Source organism: Rhinatrema bivittatum, chromosome 2 (genome assembly GCF_901001135.1).
Source record: "Rhinatrema bivittatum chromosome 2, aRhiBiv1.1, whole genome shotgun sequence".
Taxonomy (NCBI): domain Eukaryota; kingdom Metazoa; phylum Chordata; class Amphibia; order Gymnophiona; family Rhinatrematidae; genus Rhinatrema; species Rhinatrema bivittatum.
Genome location: NC_042616.1, coordinates 674,753,327 through 674,780,107, shown reverse-complemented (window position 1 = coordinate 674,780,107; position 26,781 = coordinate 674,753,327).

The window sequence follows — 26,781 nt, the reverse complement described above, 5'->3', positions numbered from 1 at the left end:
AACACAAGTTTGAAATGTGTCAGCAGTAATTTCAGTCATCAAGACATCAAAAAATTGAAATTAATACATTGTCTGACTGTTGTGTGATACCAGCAGTTGCTTAATTCCAAAACCACATCCAAATCTTTGTAAATGGTGTATGATTGGCCACATATGTATGTGCAAGAATATTTGCATAAAGATGAAATTCAACTAAAGTTGCATCACTCCATACAGGAATTATATCTAAATTATTTTTGGTATGATTTAAGAGATCTTGGAGGGATCAGACATCCTGACTGCTTTCTCTGACCATGTCTTCTTTACCACTCCCAAATTGGTCTCTTGAAGGGCGCATAGGGAGTTATGCAGTAATAAACTAATTGGGATAGATTTTATTACCTACACATGGGCATCCATGTGCGTGCGCTACCCAGTGTGCACACATGGATGCCCGATTTTATAACATGTGCGCGCAAGTGCACACATGAGAGGTCTAGAATGGGTAGATGTGAATCGGTTATTTACTCTTTCGGATAGTAGAAGGACTAGGGGGCACTCCATGAAGTTAGCATGGGGCACATTTAAAACTAATCGGAGAAAGTTCTTTTTTACTCAATGCACAATTAAACTCTGGAATTTGTTGCCAGAGGATGTGGTTAGTGCAGTTAGTGTAGCTGTGTTTAAAAAAGGATTGGATAAGTTCTTGGAGGAGAAGTCCATTACCTGCTATTAAGTTCACTTAGAGAATAGCCACTGCCATTAGCAATGGTTACATGGAATAGACTTAGTTTTTGGGTACTTGCCAGGTTCTTATGGCCTGGATTGGCCACTGTTGGAAACAGGATGCTTTACTTGATGGACCCTTGGTCTGACCCAGTATGGCATTTTCTTATATTCTTATGTTCTTATCAAATCTTCACCAAGGTGTACTGTGCTGTTTGTACATCTCACTCTACATGCAAAACTGGCCCCTAACTAAACCACCACCACCTCACCTCGACCTATTAGTTGGCCCTCCTATAGAGATATAAATACTTAACTATAATATGAGTCATGTCTATAGTCTCAGTCTGAGTCTCAGTCTCTCCCCTTAGGACAAGATGTGAAAAGTAGGGATTATCACAGCATGTGTTAAGTTTACCCCACCACACAATACTACCCTACCAGTGCAAAGCAGTAAGTTACCATATGGTGTGGTAATTCAAAAATTTCCATAAACATTTCCCTTTTTGTTATTACCACTTTTTAATGAATCTAAGGGTTACTTAATTGGCATGTTTTTTTAGTAGACCCATTAGGGCTCTACACTCATGTAGCTAAACATGCTATGTACACTAAAATTATACAACCAGAAGCTAAAGAGTGACTGTTCCTGCTAACTCTTACTGCCTGTTATTTAGAATCACCAAACAGCACAGCTATGTCCACTGTGTCTATACAGCACAAACAAATTTGTACCCTTTTCATGATAGCTATACACCACCTTAATGGTGGCACTGGACCCAGTTTAAACATACAATATCATTAACTACTCATGCTCATTACCTGACTGAGTAGGAGAGATAGCCTCTATTATCTCTGTCACAACCCCTAGTCACCTTCCACTTGCATTCCTGTAACTGATTCTCTGGGATCAATATTAAGATGAGGACTAGCATTCTAGTTGGTCCTGCTAACTCTGATAGGTCTGGAATGTCTTCTTATATCTTTCGGTGTGAGAAGGGTAGGATTTGCACATCTTGTTGATGAGGCCATTGTGAGATAATAGGGAAGTTAATTTTCAGGAGTCTGAGCAAGTCATGAAATGTGCGCATAAATGGACTCAGAGATTTATCTATCTATTTATTTATTTATTTGAATATTTGTAAGCTGCTTATAATGGCACATTTAGCAGAGTATAATATATACATTACTTAATAAACATGTTAAAATAAAAAGTTATATATTTAAATATAAAACATATTACAAAAATAAAAAATCTTAAACTAATACAATTGTTTCATTGCAAAGATTCTGGATAGGCTTCTCAAATTAGCTAGGCCATTACATTTTTTAAAAAACTTTGATGCCAGAGATGGCCTTAATTTCTTTGGGAACTGAATTCCACAATGTGGGGCTTATTATAAGGACGGCACAGCTGAAGAATTCCTGAAGACAAACTTCCCTTACACTGGGCAGTTCAAAAATATGCTGGGAAGCAGAGCACAGGGACCGAACAGGAACATACTATGGGGCGGATTTTAAAACGAGCGCGAATAGCCTACTTTTGTTTGCGCTCCAGGCGCAAACAAAAGTACACTGGATTTTAGTAGATACGGGCGGAGCCGCGCGTATCCGCTAAAATCCTGGATCGGCGCGCGCAAGGCTATCGATTTCGTATAGCCGGCGCGCGCCGAGCCGCGCAGCCTACCCCCGTTCCCTCCAAGGCCGCTCCGAAATCGGAGCGGCCTCGGAGGGAACTTTCCTTTGCCCTCCCCTCACCTTCCCCTCCCTTCCCCTACCTAACCCACCCGCCCGGCCCTGTCTAAACCCCCCCCCCTTACCTTTGTCGGGGGATTTACGCCTCCCAGAGGGAGGCGTAAATCCCCGCGCGTCAGCGGGCCTCCTGCGCGCCGGGATGCGACCTGGGGGCGGGTCCGGAGGGCGCGGCCACGCCCCCGGGCCGCCCCGAGCCGTAGCCACGCCCCCGGAACGCTCCCGACACGCCCCGAAAACGCCGCGCGGTTCGGGCCCGCCCCCCGACACGCCCCCCGACACGCCCCCTCCGAAAACCCCGGGACTTACGCGAGTCCCGGGGCTCTGCGCGCGCTGGTAGGCCTATGTAAAATAGGCTTCCCGGCGCGCAGGGCCCTGCTCGCGTAAATCCGCCCGGTTTTGGGCGGATTTACGCGAGCAGGGCTCTGAAAATCCGCCCCTTTTTGAATAATCTGGCTAAACACATTGGAGCTTTATTCTGAAATGTTTTAAAATCAACATAAGTACTTTAAATTTTAAGCGCTGCAATACCAGTAGCCAGTAGGGATGTGAAACATTTTTGAACGATTAAAATTATCGTCAGATAATTTTAAAATGGTCCAAAATCGTTAGAGTGCACGATACAATACAAATGCCCCCGATTTATCGTCAGGGGCATTTGTATTGTATCGTTAAATAGGGCGCGGGAAAACCTGCACACCAAAAAACCCCTAAAACCCACCCCGAACCTTTAAAACAAACCCCCACCCTCCCGAACCCCCCCAAAATGTTTTAAATTACCTGGGGTCCAGTGGGGGGGGGGGTCCCGACGCGATCTCCAGCTCTCTGGCCATGGCTGCGTTGAGAAATGGCGCAGGTGGCCCTTTGCCCTTATCATGTGACAGGGCAAAGGTAGCGCCGGCGCCATTTTGGTTCCTGGCTCCTGACGTCATGCGTGCAGGAGATCACCCCCCGGACCCCCGCTGGACCCCCAGGGACTTTTGGCCAGCTTGGGGGGGCCTCCTGACCCCCACAAGACTTGCCAAAAGTCCAGCGGGGATCCGGGAGCGACCTCCTGCATGCGGGCCGTATTGCCAATCTTCAAAATGGCGCCAGCGCTACCTTTGCCCTCACTATGTCATATGGGCGACGGTCGCCCCAAGCTGGCCAAAGGTCCCTGGGGGTCCAGCGGGGGTCCGGGGGTGATCTCCTGCACGCGTGACGTCGGGAGCCAGGAACCAAAATGGCGCCAGCGCTACCTTTGCCCTGTCACATGATAAGGGCAAAGGGCCACCGGCGCCATTTCTCAACGCAGCCGTGGCCAGAGAGCTGGAGATCGCGTTGGGACCCCCCCACTGGACCCCAGGTAATTTAAAACATTTTGGGGGGGTTCGGGAGGGTGGGGGATTCGTTTAAAAGGTTCGGGGTGGGTTTTAGGGTTTTTTTTGGTGTGCCAGTTTTCCCGCCCTCCCCCGATTTACGATTTTTAACGATTTAAAAAAAAAAAAAACAAAAAACACGACCAGATTTCCCTCCCCCCCCCAGCCAAAATTGATCGTTAAGACGATCGATCACACGATTCACACCCCTAGTAGCCAGTGCAAACTTTTCAAGACTGGGGAAATATTATCATATTTCAGAATGTATGTAAGCAGTCTGGCTGCAGAATTTTATAAATATTACAGCGTCCGTATCCGGGATTTCTGTCAGTATTTAAAAGTTGAGAGGTGGGAGTCACATAATTTTTTAAATATGTATATCCCAGCCCCCAAATATACTTGTATACTTTCCAAAAGTATGAGTGCACTGTTTATATGTGGAAAACTTCTACATATACTTTTTATACGTGAACAAGAGTATATGAGTATTTCCTGCATATATTGTTTCCACTTCTGCAGAGGCAGACACATTGGCAAATTGGAGGTCTGACACAAAAGTCAAACTTCTCAGGTAGAGATATAAACAGGCTCACCCTCTTCATTGTTATTTTGAGGGTGAGCTGTTTCCCACCCAGGAGGTTTGATACTGCCTCAAAGAGATAAACTATGCCTGTCAGACACATTAACGGAGGATGACTAACCCTGTGGGATAAGTGCTCAGTGGTAAGTAGATGCAAAAGGTATGCATGATTGTCATTGGGTAAAACCAGGACTGGTTTAGCATGTTTCGTATGACATGGTGTCACAGTGTAGTGAGCAAAAATCAGGGAGTACCTCTGCAGAAGCAGGACAGGACTGCATGGCTAGACTGGAGTTGGTGTTCTGCGTAATCAGCTCCCTCCCCCACAGGTTAAGCCTTTGAGTGCTGGGGGTCGGTAGGACTTGTTTTCTTGAAAACGTCATGGTACCAGTACAGACAGAGTAGCATCTGGGTACAGATTGGAAACTGGGGTCGGGCACAGGCTGGAAGCTGAGGGCAGGCACAAGCTGAAAGTTGGAAACAGGTACTGGCTGAGAGCTGGAACCAGGTACTATCTGAGAGCTGCCTTTCAAACTATTAGCAGGATAAACCACAGCATCAGAGGGTTTTAATACATAATAAACATTAAATTATGAATTGGACACTGGACTGGTTGTAGAACAAAGTGGACAGGCTCTGTCATGAGCAGTGGCATAGCCAGAACTGATTTTTTGGGTGGGCACAAGATTAATAAGAAATTACCATCAGGTCGGTACAGTAAAGTGTGCTCCGTCGGAGCGCACTGTCACCCTGCTCTGGACGCGTGTTTTCCCTTACCCCTTATTCAGTAAGGGGAGGAAAACACGCGGCCCACCCGCAGCACCTAATAGCGCCCTCAACATGCAAATGCATGTTGATGGCCCTATTAGGTATGCCCGAGTGATCCAGTAAGTAAAATGTGCAGCCAAGCCGCACATTTTACTCTAAGAAATTAGCGCCGCCCAAAGGTCGGCGCTAATTTCTTCCGGCGCCAGGGAAGTGCACAGAAAAGCAGTAAAAACTGCTTTTCTGTGCACCCTCCGACTTAATATCATAGCGATATTAAGTCGGAGGTCCCCAAAAGTAAAAAAAAGTAAAAAAAAAAAAATAATAAATTTTGAATTCGGCCCGCGGCTGTCGGGCCGAAAACCGGACGCTCAATTTTGCCGGCGTCCGGTTTCCGAGCCCGTGGCTGTCAGCGGGCTCGAGAACCGACGCCGGCAAAATTGAGCGTCGGCTGTCAAACCTGCTGACAGCCGCCGCTCCAGGCCAAAAGGAGGCGCTAGGGACGCGCTAGTGTCCCTAGCGCCTCCTTTCCCTCGTTTGCACCGCGTCAGCTCATTTGAATACTGAATCGCTCGCACCGGCCAAGGGCCGGTGCGTGCGCCGGGAGAGCGGGCGTTCGTCCGCTCTCCCACGGACTTTACTGTATCGGGCTGCATGTTGGGTCAGATGAAGGGTCCATCAAGCCCAGCATCCTGTTTCCAACAGAGGCCAAACCAGGCAAAAAGAAGCTGGCAAGTACTCAAATACCAAGAAGATTCCATGCTTGATTAATAGAATTAATGGACTTCTCCTCCAAGAACTTATCCAAACCTTTTTTGAACCCAGCTACACTAACTGTACTAACCACATTCTCTGGCAACAAATTTCAGAGCTTAACTGTGCGTTGAGCGAAAAATAATTGTGTCCAATTAGTCTTAAATGTGCTACTTGCTAACTTCATGGAATGCCCCCTGGTCCTTCTATTATCCGAACGTGTAAAAAACAGATTCACATCTACTCGTTCAAGACCTCTCATGATCTTAAAGACCTCTATCATATCCCCCCTCAGCCGTCTTTTCTCCAAGCTAAACAGCCCTAATCTCTTCAGCCTTTCATCATAGGGAAGCGGCGACCAGAATTGTACACAGTATTCAAGGTGTGGTCTCACCATGGAGCGATACAGAGGCATTATGACATTTTCTGTTTTATTAACCATTCCCTTCCTAATAATTCCTGTTTGCTTTTTTGACTGCTGCAGCACACTGAGCTATTTCAAAGTATTATCCACTATGATGCCTAGATCTTTCTCCTGGGTGGTAGCTCCTAATATGGAACCTAACATTGTGTAACTACAGCAAGGGTTTTTTTTCCCTATATACAAGACATTGCACTTATCCACATTAAATTTCATCTTGCAAGGTCCTCCTGTAATGTATCACAATCCGCTTCTGATTTAACTACTCTGAATAATTTTGTATCATCCGCAAATTTGATAACTTCGCTCGTTGTATTCCTTTCCAGATCATTTATAAAAATATTGAAAAGCACTGGTCCAAATACAGATCCCTGAGGCACTTCACAGTTTACCCTTTGTTACGCTCCACGGCTGCAAATGGCTGCGACCACTGCTGCTCACCTCTCTTTTTACTACTTTGGCTCCGTTGGGTGAACTCGCGGCCTCTGCCAGCTACCACCGGCCTTCCAGCCTCCGTTCCTGGGCCTACCTGAGCAGCATGGACACTGCCGACTGCAGTCTTGGGGTTCCCTAGGCATGCGCACGCGCTCCCCGACCTGCTTTAACCACATCATGGCGGGAACCTCGGTCACTCAACTCCGATATTTAAACTCGCCAGCCCAGACAGCCGTTGAATTGGCAACAAGTTCACTTGCTGTATCTATCTACTCTCACTTCAGTGTTGTCCTGGTTCCTGTTTCCGTGGTGTGAGAATATCGGGTACCCGCTCCTCGGGGGCCCTTTCTCGTCTCTTGGCTATCCGCTCCTCGGAGGGCCTTTCACCCAGACTCCTGCCTGCTTCGTTTCCCGAGGCTTTCTACAGAACTACTACTTATCTTCAGTTGCTGTGAGTATCATGCTGTGAAACCCTGTTGTGATATCTACGTGGGAACCCTCTCTGATGTACCTCTCTCTGCGGACAATTGTTGTGATCCGAGACTACCTAAAAATATTGGACCTTGTGCACATCTTCGAACATTTGAATTGTTTTATTAATGGGAGCATGAAGCATTCCTGGTCAAAGAAATGAGTGCTGTAGAATAGAATAGTGGATTATTCTATCCCAGGCAGCTATCAGTACATTTCCCATGCCGTGATATCTCTAAAGGGACCCTTGCTGGTGTGCCCTGCTCTGCGGACCAGTACCGTGATCTCCCACTGAGGAACCCTCTTGCATACCATCTCTATGGACCCAGTGTACTACAGTGACTGTAACCTTGGGTAGTGCCGCAACGATTACCTGACTCTAGTCTTACAAGCTGAGTCTGACGTCAGCATCTGCGCTGTTGTTCCGTGGCCTGCCTCTGGGGTCACCCTCTCTTTCTCCATCTATACCTCTGCTGTATATCATCCTGAAGCTGAGGCTCTGCCTCCTGATGGTGAGGCTCAGCAGGGCTCCTCCCCTGGGTGGTACCACTTCTCACCTTGGTCAAAGGGACCACTTACTTTCAAATCCTAACATATTGCCAAGTCCATGGACCCGGCACAGCTCTCGGCCCTCCAGGACATCCCTGGCCTGGCCCAGCGAATTTCTGTCCAGCAGAATTACTGGCTGGACACTGCCTCGATGTCTGACAAAATGAGCTCTACTCCACAGATGCCTCTTCGTTTTTCAGGTGACCCCTTGTCCTGTAGGGGCTTCTTGAGTTAGTGCAACATGCAGTTTTCCTTACAACCTGCATACTTCCCTGGCGTCGCTACCAAGGCAACATACATACTATCCCTGCTGGAAGGACGGGCGTTGACCTGGGCGTCACCCCTGTGGGAATGAGTAGACCTGATCCTTTAAGATCTGCCGGGCTTCCTTGCCCTCTTCCGTTCTCTCTTTGACGACCCCGCTCTTAAGGCTATCGCCAGTTCCACGCTTCTGCACCTGCATCAAGGTTCCAGATCCCTTACCAAATACGTCGAGTTCAGGACTCTTGCATCTGAGCTGCACTGGGATTTGGGCTGCCTGCGTGCGATCTTCCTCGAAGGGCTGTGTCCACGCATCAAAGATGAGCTAGCAGCTCGAGAACTTCCTGACACCCTGGATGCTCTCGTGGACCTCGCAGGCTGCACTGATCGTCGCCTTCGTGAACGCTCGCAAGAGACCAGAGGATCCAAAAGGGTGGCTACTGGCACTTCCCGTATCCATCCAGCACCTTCCATGAAGACCGCTGCTCTGCAAGATACTGATGAAGAGGAACCAATGCAGATGGGTAGCAGCCACTGATCCTCAAAAGAGAAACGTTTCTGCCTAAGTTCAGGGCTATGCATGTATTGTGGCCAACCCAGACACACTGTACCTACCTGCCCACTCTGTCTGGGAAACTCCCAGGCCTAGGTTCTGTGGGAGGACTTCTCCTTGGCCTGATAGCACCCTCTCTTCCATTAACGCTACCTGTTTCCATCAACTCAGGTACCCTGGAATTTCACACCTTAGCCTTAGTGGATTCCGGGGCTAATGGTAATTTTGTCCTCCGACAGCTGGTGGAGCATCTCCGGATCCCCATGGTCCTCACTCCCACACCTTTATTGCTCTCCTCTATCCACAGTGAGCCACTACCTGGTGAAGTTGCTTGCTCCACAGTTCCCATCCAGCTTTGTACTTGATCCATGCACACGGAGACCATCCCCTTCCTCGTACTAGACAAGGCCATCCATCCGGTGGTTCTTGGTCTACCATGGTTGAAACCTCACACTCTGCAATTCAACTGGGGCACCTACAGATTTCACAATAGGGCAACTCCTTTCATAAGGATTCCTTGGAGGTTGAGTCACCCCTGCCTTGATTAACCACCATGATGTCTCTCCTGGGTCTCCCGCTGCAGTACTCCATTTACGCCGATGTATTTTTGAAGAAGGCTGTGGACACGTTACCACCTCATTGTTCATTTGATTGTGCAATAAATTTACTTCCAAATTCAGAGCCTCTTCGTGGAAGGGTGTACCCACTTTTGCTAACAGACACTAAGGCTATGTCAGACTACATACAAGTCTTAATTTAGCAAAAGACTTCAATCGACCTTCTAAGTCTCCCGCTGGGGCGGGATTCTTTTTCGTGGGGAAAAAGGATGGTTCCCTCCAGCCGTGTATAGATTACCGCAGCTTAAACGAAATTACCCAGAAGGACCGATACCCATTGCCACTAATCACTGAACTGTTTGACAGGCTCCAAGGGGCCAAAATATTCTCCAATTTGGTCTGGATATGCCAGGGTGACAAATGGAAAACCGCTTTTAACACCTGTGACGGTCATTTTGAATACCTGGTAATGCCCTTCGGCCTTTGTAACACCCCAGCGGTGTTCCAGAATATGATGAATGAGGTATTCAGGGACAAGCTCTACCAGTGTGTCATAGTCTATCTGGATGACATCCTGGTATTCTCACGAGACCTCCAGAATCATTGCCAAGATGTCTGCAAAGTACTTTAGTGCCTAAGGGACAATCGTCTGTATACCAAGCTGGAGAAATGTTCCTTCGAACAAGAGACTGTTCCTTTCCTTGGTTATGTGGTCTCGAGTCAAGGCTTCCAAATGGATCTCCAAAAGACCAAGAGCATCCAGGATTGGCCCCAACCAACGGGTCTCAAAGCGCTTCGTAGATTCCTGGGATTTACTAATTATTACTGGTCATTTATTCCACATTATTCCACACTGACCGTTCCTCTCATATCCTTGACCTGCAAGGGAGCCAACCCCTCACAATGGTCACTCGAGGTCACACTAGCCTTTCAGAAACTTAAGGACGCATTCCTTAGAGAACCATGCTTATGCCATCTGGATCCCTGACGACCTTTCATCTTTGAAGACACATACGATGTCGGTGTTGGTGTAGTCCTGAGCCAGCATTCTGCCAATCACACCTTACATCCCTGCTCATTCTTCTCTCGCTGTTTATCCTTTTTGGAACGCGATTATGGAATCGGGGATAAAGAAATATTGGCAATTAAATTCGCCTTTGAAGAGTGGCGCCCTGGCTCGAGGGGGCTCAGCACCAGGTCACGGTATATACAGTCCACAAGAACCTTGAGTACCTGCACCATTCTCAATGCCTTAATCACCAGCAGGCCCGCTGGCCTCTCTTTTTTACCCGGTTTAATTTCTTGCTACGGTACCGGCCAGCCAATAAGAATACTCGAGCCGATGCCCTTTCCCGGTCCTTCACCACTGAGGACGTTCCGGATGTTCCACGTCACATTATCGATCCAGACAAGGTTATTCTCTCTGCCACATTCACCATACCACCTGGGAAGATGGTGGTTCCACGTCCACTTTGTAGAAAGATCCTTCGATGGGCACACGATTCCCTGTTGGCAGGCCATCCAGGTCAAGTCAGAAACCTATCATCACTCCAGAGGTTCTACTGGTGGCCAGCATGAGGAAGGATGCTCAAGCATATGTGGAGTCATGCCCCACCTGTGCCCATCAGAAGCCACCAACAGGTCAACTCTGTGGTCTCTTGCAACCACTGCCCGCACCCAGCGCACTGTGGACACACATTGCTACTGATTTCATAGTAGATCTTCCTCCTTCCAATGGCAATAATACCATTTGGATCACGGTGGACCGGGTTTCTAAAATGGCTCACTTTGTGGCTCCATCTGGCCTCCCTTCGGCCCCAGAACTGGCAAGTGTTCATCCGCCACATATTCCGACTCCACGGACTCCCGAGGCATATACTCTTCGACCAGGGTGTGCAATTTATGGCCAGGTTCTGGAGGGCCTTATGTAAAAAATTTGACATTGCCTTGGACCTCATGTCGGCTTATCACCTGCAGACCAATGGTCAGACGGAAAGGACAAATCGGACCTTGAAGCAGTTTCTCCATTCATACATAAACTCGTGACAAAATGATTGGTCCTAGTTGCTACCTTGGGTTGAGTTTGCCCACAATTCTCATCTATCTGCATCCACCAGGTCTTCACCCTTCCAAGTGGTATACGGATGTCAGACCCTGCTCCACTTCCATTACCCCTGTCAGTGGCCTCTCCCGCGGTGCAAGCCACCGCTCAAGAGTTGCATCAACTCTGAGACGACACTAAATGCCTTATAAAACAAGCTGCCAGAAGTCCAAGAAATGCTATGATACCCATCATCGGGCAGCTCCTCAATTCAGTCCCGGTGATATATGGCTTATTACTCGATTCATTCTTCTGAAACTACCTTCAGTCCACTTCGCTCCCAGATACATCGGGCCATTTCCAGTACTTTCTCGTCTGGGCCCAGTTACATACAGCCTACACCTGCCCACATCACTCAAGATTCATGCCTTCCATGTCTCGTTACTTAAACCTCTCATTCTATCTGAATTTTCCAAAAAGCCACCTCAACCTCAACCTCTGGCATCGGAGGAAGACATCACTTATCAAGTACAGTACATCCCAGATAAATGGAAACGAGGAAGATAATGAGAATATCTGATATTATGGGAGGGCTTTGAGCCTGAAGAAAACAGCTGGGAGCCTGCAACTAACATTCTCAATAAAGAACTGATCAAGCAGTTTCATACTTCTCACCCAAGAAAACCCAAACCCCCGGGTAGGGGCCCTAAGACGGGGATACTGTTAAGCTCTGCCGCCGCAGATGGCTGCAACTGCTACTTCTCACCTCTCTTTTTACTTCTTTGGCTCCATTTGGTGAACTCGTGGACTCTGCCAGCTACCACCGACCTTCTGGCCTCCATTCCCAGGCCTACCTGAGCAGCATGGATGCTGCTGACCGCCATATTACCCTCAGGGTTCCCTAGGCGCGCACGCGCATGCTCCCCAACCTGCTTTAATAGCGTCATGGCGGGAACCTCGGGGGCGTCCGCATCAGATGATGTCACTCAACTCTGATATTTAAACACACCAGCCCAGACAGCCGGCGACTTGGCAACGAGTCACTTACTGTATCTACCTACTCTCACTTCAGCATTGTTCCGGTTCCTGTTTCCGTGGTGTGAGACTATCGGGTACCCGCTCCTTGGGGGCCCTTCCTCGTCTCTTGGCTATCCGCTCCTTGGAGGGCCTTTCACCTGGACTCCTGCCTGCCTCACTTCACGAGGCTTTCTACGGAACTACTACTTGTCTTCAGTCGCAGTGAATACCACGCTGTGGAACCCTGTTGTGATATCTACGTGGGAACCCTCTCCGGTGTACCCCACTCTGCGGACCATTGCCGTGATTCTTAGAGGAGCCACCTCCGAGTCTACCCTGCTCTGCGGACTCGTGCCTTGATATCTCTAGAGGGACCCTCGCCGGTGTACCCCGCTCTGTGGACCACTCCTGTGATCTCCCACCGAGGAACCCTTTTGAGTACCGTCTCTATGGACCCAGTGTACTACAGTGACTGTAACTTTTCCCCGGCACCCCAGCTCCTCGGGTAGTGCCACAACTATTGCCAGACTCTAGTCTTACGAGCTGAATCTAACGTTAGCATCTGCGCTGTCACTCAGTGGCTCGCCTCCTGGGGTCACCCTCTCTTTCTCCATCTTTACCTCTTCTGTATATCATCCTGCAGCTGAGGCTCCACCTCCCGACGGTGAGGCTCAGCGGGGCTCCTCCTCTGGGCGGTACCACCTCTCACCTCGCCCAAAGGGCCCACTTACTTACAAATCCTAACACCCTTTTCCACTGAGAAAATTGACCATTTAATCCTACGCTCTGTTTCCTGTCTTTTTTTTTTTTAAATTATTATTTGTTATTTATGAGAATTTTCAATTTAACAAATACAGAAATAACATATAAATGGCATTCCAACTTAATATATTTTTAAGTCAAACATCTCCATCCATAACCTCCCACCTGAAAGTAGTGATAAATAAAACAAGCAAAATTTAAAATATATATCTTACTTCTACATGGAGGTATATCCCTATATTACATAATCACAGTAATATGCTTTTGTCTTTAAGGAAATTTTGGGTATGTGAGACATGGAAATACAAAGCTTGTAAGGAGATCCCAAGAATTTAAATAACTAACAAGCAAGACATTAGCATAATTACAAATGGAATTACTTAACTTAGCCTATTCATTTGAAAGCATTGGTGATGCTGTAGCATGTACCTGAGCCTCCAAGAATTGCTGAAGTTGTTCTATTTGTAGAAAAACATAAGTTTGATTTTATTTTCTTATCTCCCAATGACATGGATAATATAAGAAGAAAGTCATCCCCAAAGACAAGACTTTCTCCCTTGACGCTAGGAATTCCTTTCTTCTAGTTCTCGTTACTGGGGCCAAATCTGTATATATTTTTATCGATTGACCATGAAATTGCAATGGAAATTTTTTAAAATATCTACACATTCATTTATTTGTCTTGTACTGTTATAAATGAAACTATTAAAGTATTTCTATAACAGTACAAATGAAACTGTTTCCTGTCTTTTAACCAATTTTTAATCCACGAAAGGACATCGCCTCCTATCCCATGACTTTTTAGTTTTCTTAGAAGCCTCTCATGAGGGACTTTGTCAAATGCCTTCCGAAAATCCAAATACACCACATCTACTCATTCACCTTTATCCACATGTTTATTAGCCCCTTCAAAAAAATGAAACATCTTCTGCGGCCTCAACAGTGGTGGTACGGCTGAAAGATTCATGTATTTCGGCGATATTGCCCTCTGCTATTCTGTGTAATGGGTAGTGATCGGGAGCTGGTGCAGGCCGCCGGGAAGGCTCCCTCTCCTGATCTCGCGATGTAGCCTTCGGTGGCGCTTGCCAATACCACCAAGGAGGCTGGTCACAGCGTCGTCTGCTCCTGCCCCATGGATGGCTTTCTTCCCACCGCCTGTCTTCCTGATCCCAATCATGAAGAGTGTAATGTACGTCGCTATCCCATGGTGGCCTGGTATACCAGCATTCATCTTCTTCGTACCATGGCGGATATCTTCTATATCTGTATCCATGCGTGTCTGGATCTGAAGTAACCTCCGTTTGAGCTGGGAAGTAATCACCACAGGAAGCACTGAGTTCTTTGCCTCTGCCAGCGCGAGTTTGACAGGCTTCGCTGGTGGCGTGACATGTATCATTCGATGTTCCAGTCTCAGTGGTGCGAGGCTGCGGCCCCGTCTGTCCAGCAGTGACGGACGTTGGGGAATCCTCCGAATCCTGTTTGTGTGCTGTGGCAGCCATCCGCATCTCCGCCTCACTCCTATTCACTCCTCTGACCGCCCAGCTTCTTCCTGTACTTTTAGTACGTATTTCGTGTTGTATGTTTCCTTGTTGTTCTGCTTGCAAGGTTTGAGCATCCCCTGCGACATTATTAGTGTTGACTGCTCTTCCTCTAGGAAGGCTTACAGGCCTTTTTCTTCCAGATCTTCTTGTCACCATTCTGTGTAGTCGAATATGTAGTATTAGCTGCGCCTGTCTGGCCCGCCTGCTAGAGATGTGAAATGTAAACAGTGTTAATGCACACAATAATTCCGAAATAATGGTCCTGTAACCATATAGATTGAACAAATAAGATTTTGTAATCATGAGTACATGGGAATATATATAAATATATATATGCGCTAGCAGAAAAGCAAATATTAAAGAATGAAAAATAAAATGGTGAATGTGACTGGTTACGGGTTTTTGAAGATTGGCAACTGGAAACAAAATGTCGTCAGTAGGAAAATTCACAAGCCTCAGAGTTATGGGCAGGCCATATAGCCCTGGTATCCCCCCCCCCCCCCCCCCATCTGGCGTTCCCGTGAGATAGGGATGGAAAGCCTTTTTGGCCATAACGGTAAGCGATGGTCGTGTCAGCCCTCTGCGTGCCCCCAGACCCAATGGAAAAATCCTCGCCCAAACATCGCCCTTCCCAGGTGGGCACATGGCCATCTCCCCAGGTGGGGGCTAGGGAAGGGGGGAAACAGGAAGCGAACCAAGCCCCAGGACTGCATGGGTGAAGGACACAAAAAGGCCAGCACACGGGGACGAAGCCCAAAAGCTCCGCACACACAGGGGACAACCCAAACAGCAAAAGATTTAAATTCCCTGCCCAAGAAGGCCTCCTTCTTTTTACCCTTTTCCTGTAAGCAACAAAAGACATACCAGCAAACAGGAGAAAAACAAGAAAAACACCCCAAAACAGACACTAAAAAACAGGAAGACAACAAGACAACAAGAACAGAACAGCAACACCCGATATAAACACACCCCACCGCCTACAGACACCAAAATACAAACAATGCCATTATTATTTTTTTTAATGGGCATCCCCCACTTCCTACCGTGTAAAAGGATTTTTTTTTTAAAGCTTATAATTTATTATTCAGTATTAGCTTCACCGGCCACCTTCCCCTGCATGCAAGTGGAAGGGCTGACTGGTGCACTGCCACTCAAGGCTCAACAATTAAACGTGGTTTTATCACGGAGCCATAAAAAACACACGGGCGACCGGGCCGCGTGGCAGGCCAACTGAAATGAAAGCATGGGTGACCAGGCTGAGCGGCAGGCTAAAGGAAATGAAGCATGGAAGCCGGAAGCATCCTGCAGTCGTCGCAAAGCCGGGATTCCGGACATAGCCACCCAATCTAGTGGCGCGAAGGAGATCAAAATCCTGCCCCCCTGACAAAAATGACGGCCTATGTCCCGGGCTGCAAAATGGAAAATTCCCAGACTCAGCCACCCAAATGGGGGGCGAACAAAACTGGCCGCCCGCATCCCCCCGAGAAACCCTCCCGATCGAAGCGCTGCGTCCCCGATGTTTCCTCCCCCTCCCTCCCCAAATTTCCAAAGCAAGGAAATGGGGCAAAACAGTAAAAGGCCTGCCTGAAATTCCAGGGGCGAACCTGGAGACGTGGATGTGGGAAGCTTGACGTGGGAACAGGGCTTCTGGTGTGGGATCCAAACAAATCCCCAGTGATGCTGCTTCTTTCTGTTGAGCGATCCGAAAAGGATCGCTTGGAGCTTGGCACGGCCCTTTAAGGGGCCGCGATCATCATTCCTGGGCGCCGACGGCACCCAGGAATGACGTCAAGGCCCCAGGGCGGGGCCATGGCATCAGACCACCGCCCCCCCCCCCCCGTCCTCCGTACTAGTCGCCGCGCGCCGCCATCAAGGGTAGGCTCCAGGCTAACGGCATGGGCCCACGTTTATCCTTTCATTATTTTGTAGACTTCTATCATAGCCTCACTTCATGGAGATCCCTCTGGTCCTTCTATTATCTGCGAGAGTAAATAACCGATTTACATTAACTTGTTCATATCCTTTCATTATTTTGTAGACTTCTATCATATCCTCTTCAGTCATCTCTTCTCCAATCTGAACAGCCTTAACTTCTTTAGCCTTTCCTCATAGGGCAGCCATTCCATGCCCCTTATCATTTTAGTCGCCCTTCTCTGCACTTTCTCCAGTACAGCTATATCATTTTTGAGATGTGGTGATCAGAACTGCATACAGTATTCAAGATGCGGTCTCACCATGGAGTGATACAGAGGCATTATGACATCCTCCATTTTATTTGCCAATCCCTTCCTAATAATTCCTAATATTCTGTTTTCTTTTTTGATTGCTGCAGCACACTGAGCCAATGATTTCAATGTATTATCCACTATGACACCTAGATCTCTTTCCTGGGTGGAAACTCATAAGATATAAACTAACTTTGTGTAACTCCAGCAAGGGTTATTTTACCCTATTTGCATTAGAGATGTGCTTCGTTTTTCGCCCGAATTAGGAAATTACCCGAAATTTCCTACTTTGTTTTTGTTTCGGAGGCCCCGAAACCCGAAAAGAATTTTCCCCGAATTTTGGGGAAATTTCGTTTTTCGGGTTTGCCTGGGGGGAGGGGCACATTTTTTTTAAAAATTAAAAACCACCCCAAACCACCCCAAACATTTACATTAACTATAATACAACACCCCCCCCCTGATCCCGATCCCTCCCCAAGACTTACGAAGTACATCCCTGGTGGTCCAGCGGGGTCCCGGGTTCCATTTGCCCTCCGTGCCTGTGCTACTGCAAGCCGTGCTCTTTAAAATGGTGCCGCATAGCCTCTGAACTACCATGTCACAGGGGCTACCGGTGCCATTGGTCAGCCCCTGTCACATGGCCATCGGCGCCATCTTGTGCTCCTGTCATGTGACTGGAGCTGACCAATGGCGCTGAAAGCCTCTGTGACATAGTATGGGCAAAGGCTATCGGCGCCATTTTGATTACTGGCAGCCGACAACGAAATCGCTCCCGGACCCCCGCTGGACCCCCAGGGATTATTGGCAAGCCTTGGGGGGGGGGTCAGGAGCCCCCTCCTGACCCCCCCAAGGCTTGCCCCGCTGGACCCACAGGGATTATTGGCAAGCCTTGGGGGGGTCAGGAGCCCCCTCCTGACCCCCCCAAGGCTTGCCAATAATCCCTGGGGGTCCAGCGGGGGTCTGGGAGCGATCTCGTTGTCGGCTGCCAGTAATCAAAATGGCGCCGATAGCCTTTGCCCATACTATGTCACAGAGGCTTTCGGCGCCATTGGTCAGCTCCAGTCACATGACAAGAGCACAAGATGGCGCCGATGGCCATGTGACAGGGGCTGACCAATGGCGCCGGTAGCCCCTGTGACATGGTAGTTCAGAGGCTATGCGGCACCATTTTAAAGAGCACGGCTTGCAGTAGCACGGGCACAGAGGGCAAATGGAACCCGGGACCCCGCTGGACCACCAGGGATGTACTTCGTAAGTCTTGGGGAGGGATCGGGATGGGGGGGGGGTAGTGTATGTATTTAAAAAAATGATTTTAAATGCTTGGGGTGGGTTTTTTTTAAGCTTCCTTTGCCGTTTCGTTTTTTGGCCCGGTTTCGGGTTTCCTCGTTTCGTTTTTCAAAAAAACGAAACGAGGAAACCCGAAATTTACCACGAAGTATCCGAGTCAAAAAACGACCCGGCAGAAAAAAACGAAGCACATCTCTAATTTGCATCACTTTGCACTTGTCCACGTTAAATTTAATCTGCCACTTGGAAGCCCAATCTACCAAACTCGCAATTTCCTACTACAATTCATCACAATCCACTTGAGATTTAACTACTCTGCATAATTTTGTGTCATCTGCAAATTTGATCACCTCACTCATTGTACCCCTTTCCAGATCATTTATAAATATATTAAAAAGCATCTGTTCAAGAACAGATCCCCGAGGCACTCGACTATTAACCTTTTTCCACTGTGAAAACTGAACATTGAATTCTACTCTCTGTGTTCTGTCTTTTAATCAGCTTGCAATCCACAAAAGGAAATCACCTCCTATACCATGACTTTTTAGTTTTCTTAGAAGCCTCTCATGCAGGACTTTGTTGAAAGCCTTCTGAAAATCCAAATATACAACATCTACTGGTTCACTTTTGTCCATATGTTTATTCACCCTTTCAAAAAATTGTAGGAGATTTGTGAGGCAAGACTTCCCTTGGGTAAATCCATTTTGGCTGTGTCCCATCAAACCATGTCTATCTAAATGTTTTCTAATTTTATTCTTTATAACAGTTTCCATGATTTCTCCTGGCACTGAAGTCAGGCCCACCAGTCTATAGTTTCCCAGATCACCCTTGGATCCCTTTTTAAATATAGGGGTCACATTGGCCATATTCCAATCTTCAGGTACATTGGATGAAATCAGATTCTGAACAGTAGTATACTGAAAAAAGAGCAAAATACAAAAATATAAGAAATGCACATTCCGAAAGATGGCATATTCAAATTGCTAAAATCTCAAAATATTTTTTTTTACCTTTGTTGTTTGATCTTTGTATTTTTCTAATCAGTTGGTCTCAGTTTCTTTTTCCCATTTTTCGCTTGTTGCTCATTTCCTAATTCCTTTTCAGTGTCCTTCTTCTCATACTGTCTTCTTCCCTTCCTCCCTCACACATAAACACACACATACACACACACACACACACACACATTCTTTCTCTCACAGACTCCCTCATACACACAAGCGCTCATTCTCATATGCTCCTCCCCCACACAAGCTTACATTCTCTCTACACACACATAAGGTCTCACTCTCTCACATACACCCCAAGCTCCCATTCTTATGCACACACAGACACACACCCATGCTCCCATTCTTATATACACACAGATGCACACCCAAGTTCCCATTCTCACCCACATACACACATTCAAGCTCCTATTTTAACCCACACTCACTCCCAGACTCCCATTCTCACCACATGCACACATTCAAGCTCCCATTCTCACCAACACATACACACATTCAAGATCCCATTCTCATGTACACATACACACTCCAAGGCTCCCATTTTCACCACATATACACATTCAAGCTTCCATTCTCACCCACATACACACATTCAAGCTCCCATTCTCACCAGCATCACTTTGCTGGTGGCTGAAAGGAATCAGTAAGTTTTGCTTGGGAAAATGTTTTAAAAGTATTGGGGAGAAGTAAACTTTTGGGATATATTATTTAGTGCATTTGTGCTTTTAATAGTCAGTAAGGCAGCTAATAAACATAAGTTACTGTGTTTATTTTTTTTAAATAGTCAGTATGGCAACTAATAAGCAGAAGTTAGTTGGATTTTTTTAAATGGTCAATAGGGCAGCTAATAAGCAGAAGTTAGTATGTTTGTATATACAAAAAAGGTAGCCAGAAACTAGAAATAAGCAGTGTATACCTAAGTAAAAAGGTTGAAAAGTTGAGTTACTTAACTTGGAAAGGTGTTAAGGAAGTGTGATTTGGGTTGATTAGGTACCATCATTTGTTAATCAGAACAGCAGTGAGTCACTCAGGACAACTAACTGTAGTGTAAATCTCCAAAGGGATTGTTTTATACTAATTTACCTTAGAAGCACAAAATATATTTCAAGGGAAGAGCTCAGTATCCTACAATCCAGTAGGAGCACTAAGAGTAGAGGATCACCTTGTTGGTGGCTGAAAGGAATAAGTATGTTTTGCTTGGGACATGTTTTTAAAAGCACTGGGGAGAAGTAAACTATTGGGGTATATTATTTAGTATGTGTGTGTCATTGTGCTTTTAATAGTCAGTAAGGCAGCTAATAAACAGAAGTCACTGTGTTTATTTTTTAGTTAGTCAGTAAGGCAGCTAATAAGCAGAAAGTGTGTTTGTATTTCCCAACCCTCCCACCCCTAGCTCATCCTTTAATTTATACGCAGGTGCCACTTTCACAGTAAAAAACACAAAAACCAAAAAACAGCCTTTTAACTTCACTTCACAAGTTTCCACACCTTTAAAGAACCCTAATTAGACACATTCCTACTCCAATAGCAATCTAAAACCTAGGAACTAAACAAATTTGAGATGAAGGCAGCAGTCCAGCAGCAAGAAGGGGGCCTCCTAGTCTTTTGCATCGAGTGTCACATGTATGATTTTTTACCAGCCGGTGAGAAGTTGTACATGTGCATCTGATGCAAAGAGCTCCTGATTCTCAGAGAATGGGTCTGATCTCTGAAGCCTAGAATGGCAGACCTGGAGGATCTGAGGCAGAGAGGTATATAGATGAGACCTTCAGGGACATAGTAGCCCACTTCAGACTGGCAGCCCTGGTGCTGCCTTGGAGGAAGAAGATCTCGTGATCGGAGAGCATCAACCTGGTGCAGCAGGAAAAGATCCTGTAGCAAGGACCTGCTCTCCAGGTGGTGCATTGTCCTCTTGCACCGAGGATGTGTCTCCCAGGGCTACTGCCCAGGAGGGAAGTGTTATGTTGGCTGTCATATTTGGTACTTCAATTATTAGAAATGTAGACAGCTGGGTGGCTGGTGGGTGAGAGGATCGCTTAGAAATATGCCTACCTGGTGCGAAGGTGGTGCACCTCACGCATCACCTAGATAGGATTTTAGACAGTGCTGGGAAGGAGCCGGCACTCATGTCACATGTGGGCACCAACAACATAGGAAAATGTGGGAGGGAGTTCTGGAAGCTAAATTTAGGCTCTTAGGTAGAAAGCTGAAATCCAGAACCTCCAGGCTAGCATTCTCTGAAATAATCCCTGTTCCACGTGCAGGTCCCCAGAGGCAGGCAGAGCTCCAGAATCTCAATGTGTGGATGAGACGATGGTGCAAGGAAGAGGGATTCAGTATTGTAAGAAACTGGGGAATCTTTTGGGGAAGAGGGAGTCTTTTCTGAAGGGATGGGCTCCACCTTAACCAGGGTGGAACCAGGTTGCTGGCACTAACCTTTAAAAAGGAGATAGAGCAGCTTTTAAAGAACAATAGACTTAGTTTTTGGGTACTTGCCAGGTTCTTATGGCCTGGATTGGCCACTGTTGGAAACAGGATGCTGGGCTTGATGGACCCTTGGTCTGACCCAGTATTTCTTATTTCTTATAAAGGGGAAAGCCAAAAGTCACTCAGCAGTGCATGATTCAGAGGAAGGTATCTTCAACGGATACTAATGATGCATTAGAATTAGGGCATCCCAACAGTGAGGTTCCAATATTAAGAAAAGTAGTCCAAGTGCCTGTAATTAAAAATTCACCTAAAAGATTCCAATTTATCCCTATCAAATAAAAAGCTGAATAAAAATTTAAAAAAAACAAAACACTTTGAAATGTTTGTATGCTATGCCAAAAGTCTAAGAAGTAAGATGGGAGAACTAAAATGTATAGGAGAGAATAATGACATAGACTTAATTGGCATCTCAGAGACATGGTGGAAGGAGGATAACCAATGGGACAGTGCTATACCAGGGTACAAATTATATCACAATGACAGAGGGAAGCATCTGGGAAGCAGCGTGACTCTTTATGTCCGGGATGGTGTAGAGTCCAAGAGGTCTGAGACTAAATGCACAATCAAATCTTTATGGGTAGAAATCTCTTGTGTGTTGGGGAAGAGTATAGTGAAAGGAGTACTCTACCGTCCACCTGGCCAAGATGGTGAGATGGACAGTGAAATGCTAAAAAAATTGGTAGTGCAGTAATAATGGGATAAATTCCACACATTAAGAAAGGTGGAAGGAAGCAAAACGATTACCAGCATGGTTAAAAGGTGAGGTGAAAGAGGCTATTTTAGCCAAAAGATCTAAATTAAAAAACTGGAAAAAGGATCCAACAGAAGAAAATAGGATAAAGCATTAGGTTTGGCAAGTGAAATTTAAGTCATTGATGTCAGGCTAAGAGAGAATTTGAAAAGAAGTTGGCCATAGAGGCAAAAACTCACAGTAAAACATTTTTAAATATATCCGAAGCAGAAAGCCTGCGAGGGAGTCAGTTGGACCGTTAGATGATCGAGGGATTAAAGGGGCATGTAGAGAAGATAAGGCCATCGTGGAAAGATTAAACAATTTCTTTGTTTCAGTGTTTACTAAAGAGGATGTTGGGGAAATACTCGTTCTGGAGAAGGTTTTCATGGGTAATGATTCATATGAACTGAATCAAATCACGGCATATATCCATTAAGGCATTTACATTCCCTGCCAGACTCTGTATGCAGTACAATGGAAAAACAGAATCTTTGTTAAACAAGACGTTAACTGCAAGAATATTTATTTATGTATTTATTTGTAGAGTTTTATATACCCTTATTCGGTAGAGACATCATAACGGTTTACAAAATATGCAATTAGCATACAAAATATGCAATTAGCATACATATTCTAAGTTCAGTAATTATTTCTTTAGCAAAATCCTAATTATCTTATATATGTTTGCTATTTTTATTTTTCTTCACGGACCTTCATAACACCCCATGGATAGAGAGCATTACTACTCAGTAGTTTCACCGCTTCGGGGTCATTTTTAATCATTGGTCCAAAACAGTCCAAAACCTTTATAAAATTTTTCTCTTTTTTGTTTTCATACACTTTTTCTTAAAAGCAGAGCACTTTCACTAGCTATCAAATTAGATTTGAAGTACTTCCTTTTTCGGTGAATATCCAATATCTGATCCAGAGTCTAGTTCGACATGATCATATTTTGCTTCCCACTTCATCAGGAACACCTCCGGTATCGAAAGATCTGTTTTTAGGGATTATTCTCCTTTATAATTTCAACTTCTCCTAAAAGAAAGGTTCATATCACTACCACACATTACAAGGACACCATGTCTATACTTAACTTGTTACAAGCTTACCCTCCCATGATCATCTTGCTGCACTTTCATGGCCCTGGAAATCTCCTAACTCGGGTCACTTCTGTATATCTTTTATACGCATGCTTATAACTTAACAAATGAATGGCTAATTCAAAAACGCTCTCAGTTGTACTTGATCGCCTCACTGATTATGTGCATTCACATAAAGAGGGCCCATTCTATTTCCCGGTTTAATCCATTTGGAGAGACTGCAGCTGGAAAATCCAGGGCTACTCATGTTGTTTCAATTGTTTAACCCGGTCTCCTCCCCGCCAATGGACAGGTATGAGTTCCAAAATTGTCCATCTTATGTCTTCAAAGCAATGATGAAACTTGTGGAAATGTGCAACTAAAGAGGCCTCCACCTTTCCAGTTTTCAGACAACTCTTATGTTCTATTAACCTGGTTCTGATCAATCGTTTCATCACCCCTACATAGATCAACTTGCATGGACAAAAAATGGCATATACTGCAAAACTTGCTTGACATGTGACTTCTCTCGGTAATGTAATCTGTTGGCCCATTGGTAACTCAATCGTTGTGATCGACGATTTCAATGAACACAGGCCACATCCTTCACATTGCTTGATGGGCTAAGGTGTCACAGCTATCTTGTTACTTGCATGCACAACAGGGTCTTTGATGTTTGATCCCCTACTGTAAGCAATCCGTATCGGGTCCTTAAACAAAGGGTGTATTTTTTGCAGGATATTCTGATGCTTACGGATAGTTTGGCTGATATGGGCAGACTTCAGGGTGTGTCTTAATACCAAGGTCTGCTCGTTTGATTCCCCCCCCCCCCTCCCCGGTACTCCCTTCAAAAACAAAAAATTCCTATTGGCATATAATTCACGTCGATATGCTGTCTTCACACATGACACAGGATATCCCTTCTGCACAAATCGTTCAGCCATTTGCTTGGCCTGATTCTTAAAGTCCATTTTTCAGTGCATAAACATTGCAGTCTAAAGAACTGACCTACCTGTAGATTTTTCTTAAAGTTAACTGGATGAAAACTGTCATAACGTAGTAAATTATTCCTTTCATTTTCCTTTCTGTAAATGTTGGTGTGTAATTTTTTGCTTTGTTTAGTAATTAAAATGTCCAAATACACTATTTGTTGACAATGAAAATTTATAGTAAATTTCAAATAGGTATCTAATGCATTAATCCAAGAATGGAATTCAACCACTAATTTTCAAAGCAGACTCAAGCATATAAGACAGCTTTGAAAATTATGGCTGAAATCCACGTGTACTTTGTACAGGCGTGTTATATTATAAAATTGGGCTCCCTATTTTTATATTGCAATTTGCATGTAATTATTTGAGTTATATCTGATTTATATTCTGCTTATTCAGGCACTGCAAATTATTATCTTTGGTCTTTTCCTCCAGCCATGTTTAGAAAGCCTAATTTAGCATACCTTCTTTGCCTGTTTTGTGAGCATGGCATACTTATCTCACATAAACTCTTGCTAGAAGTCCTATTTTCAACAGAAGCAAATATTTATTGGCATTGCCAGCAATGCAGTTCCTTTCTTTGACCAGTAAAAAATGTACCTGCAATGGTGAAAATACAGTTTTAGACAATTAGGTGAATTTTAAAAGACCTGCGCGTGCCAAAACCGGGATACACTCACACAAGTCGGGCTGGTGCACACCAAGGGAATTTTAAAATGCCCCCCATGAACACTTGTATCTCCCGCTGTGTGCACAAGTAAAATGTTTTCAAAATGGGGCAGAGCGTGGCCATGGTCTGGACGGGACATGGGCATGTGAGGGCCTGGCAAGAAACGTGCACATAAATACTTAAGTGTTCTCGATTGCGCTGGGGTCCCCTGCTGCGTAAATTTACTTCTGCTATGGGTGGCTTGTAACTTTTAAAACAAAAACATTTAAGGTGAGACAGTGGGATTTTAAGGATCAGGGCTAACAGCAGGAAGGAGGGCTATTAAATTAGGGGGGGTTTGCAAGTCCCATCCCTAAACTGGGCAAGCTGGTCATGAACGAGGAAAATGGCAAATAGCCCCCAAGTTAAATTCCCCCAATTATGCAGTAGATGCAGGATTTTTGCATACATGTGCACATCCATTTCAAATTGCACGCACATGAATACACATCCAGCCTATTTTTTTTACCCCATGCATGCAAATACACGCACCTGCCTATTTTATAACATGCATGCATATACATGCGTATATTATAAAATGGCCGCGTGTTGACGAATGCCCACAATCATGTGCCGTCGCACCTGTTTAAAAGTTACCATCAATGAGTTTAAGAGATTACAAGTACTTTATTTTGTCTCTTTTAAAGTATGTTTTCTTCAAAGGAGTACAGACAATCTGTGTTACTGGATATTAGTGGTCCACAGAATGACTTGCTTGGATCCCACCGAAACTGAAACTGCATATTGCTTCATTTATTAAGACAAGGATTCCTATTTTTGACATATGATATGAAAGATTAATTGCTATCACATATTGAAGAGTTCAAAAAGAAAATGCCAGAAAATGAGTGGTAATCTTTGAAAAAGTCTCACATTGCGTGAGAATGACCTAAATGTTCCAATTTTTATGAGGGACCATGCTCCCTCCTGACCTCTTTTCCAGATATATACCTGGAACTCAAAGGATGTTTCCCATCTTGGAGATTTCTTTAAGAAAGCCCGTGGACAACATGTGTTGGATCAAAAGTTTCAGAACCTAAGGCTCTTCAAAGCTCTTTATTTTTTGATGTGGCAATTCTTTTCATGAGAACTCATTCTGATGATGGTTGGGTGAGCTGTTTTAAGAAAAAGTGTGATCCTGCCTAAGGTTCATGTGTTAAGAAAACCTTAACTCAACAAAACCATCTGGTTTTTAAACATTTTTTGTTCAGTGTTGCTGTCTTCAAATCTCAGGCACATCAAAGATTAATGTTTTTTCTTTTTATTGCACATCATATTATCTTACACTTTGACATCAGTGCTCCATAACCAAAAGACATGTTTACCATGAAAAGAATGCTCAGATTCTTAAACTAGAAAAGAACATTTATGAAGAGCACCAAGATGCACTTAGGTGTTCTAACAGCTAAAACAAATACATTGATGTGAGCATATCACATCAACTGAATATTCAAATTCATGACATCCACAGAGCCCAATGCTTACATGCTTTGCCCTAAATCTTAGGAATTCTTTGAAAAGGAAAGAGGAATAAAACTATGAATATCACAATGCCTTTGAACTGTACTTTGAGTACTGTATGCAGTTCTGATTGCTCCATCTCAAAAAAATGTAAAGGCAAATTTTAAAAGCCCTGCACGTGCCTCAATTGGGGGATACGCAAATATGTTGGGCTTGCACGCACTGACTGTATTCTTAAAAAAGTGCCCAGATACACACGTCAAAGGGAAAGCGCGCACAT